Source organism: Sciurus carolinensis, chromosome 7, assembly GCF_902686445.1.
Source record: "Sciurus carolinensis chromosome 7, mSciCar1.2, whole genome shotgun sequence".
Lineage (NCBI taxonomy): Eukaryota > Metazoa > Chordata > Mammalia > Rodentia > Sciuridae > Sciurus > Sciurus carolinensis.
Window position 1 is genome coordinate 28,971,122 of NC_062219.1, and position 3,572 is coordinate 28,974,693.

The 3,572-nt window shown below is 46.1% G+C and overlaps 2 pseudogenes; both read left to right on the forward strand.

Annotated features, from left to right (window-relative positions):
- The first annotated feature begins 1,571 nt into the window (after positions 1 to 1,571).
- On the forward strand, positions 1,572 to 2,463 carry LOC124989174 (proline-rich nuclear receptor coactivator 1-like; annotated as a pseudogene).
- Positions 2,464 to 2,810: 347 nt separating this feature from the next.
- Positions 2,811 to 3,253, forward strand: LOC124988794 (ubiquitin-conjugating enzyme E2 D4-like; annotated as a pseudogene).
- The last annotated feature ends 319 nt before the right edge of the window (positions 3,254 to 3,572 follow it).

Below are 3,572 nucleotides of genomic sequence, written 5' to 3' on the forward strand. Positions count from 1 at the left end.
GCTTGCACTGTGGTGAGTACAAAAATGACATCCTTTCCAAATAAAATTGCTGGGACAGGGGATATTTGTAGGATTAAAAAAAAGGTATTGGGCTGGGGATATGGCTCAGTTGGTAGATATGGCTCAGTTGGTAGAGTGCCTGCCTTGCAAGCACAAGGCCCTAGGTTCAATCCCCAGGACGGCAAAAAAAAAAAAAAAAAAAAAAAAAAAAAATGTAGCCAGCCACAGTGACACAGGCCTGTACTCTCAGAGGATTGGGAGACAAAGGCAGGAGGATCATGAGTGCAAAACCAGACTCAGCAACTTATCAAGGCCCAAAGCAACTTAGTGAGGCCCTGTCTCAAAATAAAATATAAAAATGACTGGGGATTTGTCTGTTGCTCAGTGGTTAAGCACCCTTGGGTTCAGTGCCCAAAGTCTGTATGTGTTTGTGTATGTCAGTATATATGTGTGTGTATGCATATATTATATATGTATTTCAAAAGTTATTATATAAAGGGATTTGTAGTGTGAATGTCAGAGTACATGCCTGTAATACCATCTATTTGGGAGGCTAAGGTAGGAGGTTTGAGATTTGAAGGTCAGCCTAGGCAACTTAATGACAACCTGCCTCAAAATAAAATTTAAGAAACAGCTGGGGATGCAGCTCAGTGAAAGGGCACCCTTGGTTTCAATCTTAAGAGCCACCAAAGAGGGGGCTTAATTTTTTTGAAAGTTACACAAAATATGTTAAAAAATTTCATAAAACTGGGCAACATTAAAATAAAAAAATTATTGATTAAATGATACCATTAAAGGTACAAAGAGAAGTGACAGAGTGGGAGAACTTAGGACCTCGCATATAACTAAGCATTTTTAATAAAAAAGGAAAAGATAAAAACACCAAAAGAAAAGCAGTCAAGAGAATCGAATAACCACTTCATAAAGGAGATGGCTAAATGTTCAAAAATCAAATCTCGACATCTTACAAATTAGAGAAATAGAAAATAAAATATCAGATATATGAAATTACACAAAATTGATGAAAATATGAAACCAATAAATGCTCATGAACGAAAGATGGAATGTAAATTGCTGTTATGTATTTGTGACAACCATTTAGCTATTATATATATATATGAGATACTCATGTACTCATGGCTTGGGAGGCTGAGGCAGGAAGATTGTGAGTTCAAAGGCAGTCTCAGCAATTTAGCAAGACCCTAAGCAACTTAGTAAAACTGTCTCTAAATAAAAACAGCTGGAGATGTGGCTCAGTGGTTAAGTGCCCCTGGTTTTGGTCCCTGGTACCAAGCGCGCGCGCGCGCGCGCGCGCACACACACACACACACACACACACACACACACACACACACACACAACTATACTCCACCAGTGGCATACACCTATAGAAATTACTGTGCTTGTCACTGCCTTCACTTCCCTTCTCTTCTCCAGCCGAGCTGCCTGCCTTCTAGCACTATGACTGTCGCTGGAATGCCCGCCGGTCCTCCGGGAGGAATCTGCCCTGGGCCTGGGGAGCCCGGAGCTGAAGCCTCCCGCCCTCTGGTCTCACCTGCCTTCTGCCTTGAACGTTCCTGTCGTCTCTCCCGCAGCGGGTGCAGCTCGTCCTCGGCGGCTGTCTTGCTTGGCTTTTCCACCCGCGGTTACTTTGGGGCCCTCCGGATGGTGACCACGGCACCGCCGCCTTTACCCCATCCCAGACCCGCGGGCACTGCCCCCAACCCTTTTCCTCCAGCCTCGCGCTCCAGCAGCTCTGCGCAATTGTAGCCTGGCCGCTGCAGGAAGCACCCCAAAGAAGCAGCAAGAAAAGGAGGTGTGGGCCAGCTACCCAGTCGCTTCTACCAGTACCAGCAGCACCGGCTGACCTGGAGTGCGGCCAGAGACCACGACTGGCCGCAGCAGAGCGCAGGAGGTCCCGCCCGGCCACCAGTCCCGATCCAGCAGCGGCAACCCGAACTAAGGAAGGGAACCCTGTCTCTGGGCCTCTGCGGCCCATGGCACTCGGCCAACCCCCGCTGAGAAAGGTCGTTTTAAAACCATAGATGAGCAAATTGACTTTTCCCATGGCCAGCTTGTTCATGGTGTACGTTTGTGCGAACAACCAAAGATAAACGACAGAAAAACAAATATCGCTTGCCACTAACCAAGATCACCTCTGCAAAAAGGAATGAAATAACTTTTGGCAGGATTCTGTTTCACTTGGTAGAATTCGGAAGCAGGAAAAAAAAGTCTTTTTAAAATACCGAGAACATTAAAAATATGCTTTTGAAGAAATCAGCATTTCTAACTGAAGTGAGCCAAACGGAAAATTATGCTGGGGCAAAGTTTAGTGATCCACCTCCGCCTAGTGTTCTTCCAAAACCTCCTGGTCATTGGATGGGAAGCACTGTTGAAAATTCCAACCCAAATAGGGAGCTCATGGCAGTACACTTAAAAACACTCCTAAAAGTTCAAACTTAGATTTCAGATTTCAGTATGTATGTAACACATAGTTTTCCCCAAACCTCGGGACTCAAAGAAAATTGGTACAGAAATGGAAATTTGCCTTGTTGCAACCTACAGGTGCAAAAGATGAGCTTAAAAAAGTTACATACATTACTTATTTTTATGTGATGCTGCTGAGGATTGAACCTAGTACCTCACACGTGCTAGGCAAGTGCTCTGCCACTGAGCTACAGCCCCAGCCCACAATTTTTTTATTTTTTTATTTTTTGCGGTGCTGGGGATTGACCCCAACACCACAAAAAAAAAAAAAAAAAAAAAAAAAAGGTCACGTACCGCTGCGGGCCGCCGGGACCCAAGCAGGGGAAAGGATGGCGCTGAAGCGAATTCAGAAGGAACTGACCGACTTGCAGAGGGATCCTCCTGCCCAGTGTTCGGCAGGACCTGTGGGTGATGATTTGTTCCAGTGGCAGGCCACCATCATGGGCCCGAATGACAGTCCTTACCAAGGAAGTGTTTTTCTTCCTGACCATCCACTTTCCGACATATTACCCTTTCCTTTCAAGCCCCCAAAGGTCGCTTTCACAACCAAAATCTATCACACCAATATCAACAGCAATGGCAGCATCTGCCTGGACAGTCTGTGGTCACAGTGGTCTCCAGTACTAACTGTGTCCAAAGTTCTCTTGTCCATCTGTGACCCCAACCCTGATGACCCTTTGGTGCCAGAAATAGCCCACACCTACAAGGCCACAGAGAGAAGTACAACAGACTAGCAAGAGAGTGGACACGGAAATATACTATGTAAGTGCCTCAGAGGTTTCGTGGGAGACATTATTCAATAGAAGCTGGCCAGGCAGAGAGGTCTTCCTGTGAAACTCTGAGCTGTCAGCTGAGCCACTCACAGAGTGCCACCTGTTCTTCACACACACATGGGCCACCCACTTCCTTTGACTGCAGCATGTTGGTGCCACTTTCAGCCATGGTGGCTTTGACAATGTCACATCTTTGCTGCCTAATCAGCAACCATCATAACTATGATCCACAACCTTTCTGGTTACACTGGAATGGATCTGTCTGCCCAAACTCATCTGCTTATCTCTGGGAGGCCAGTCCCTGCTGCCTCC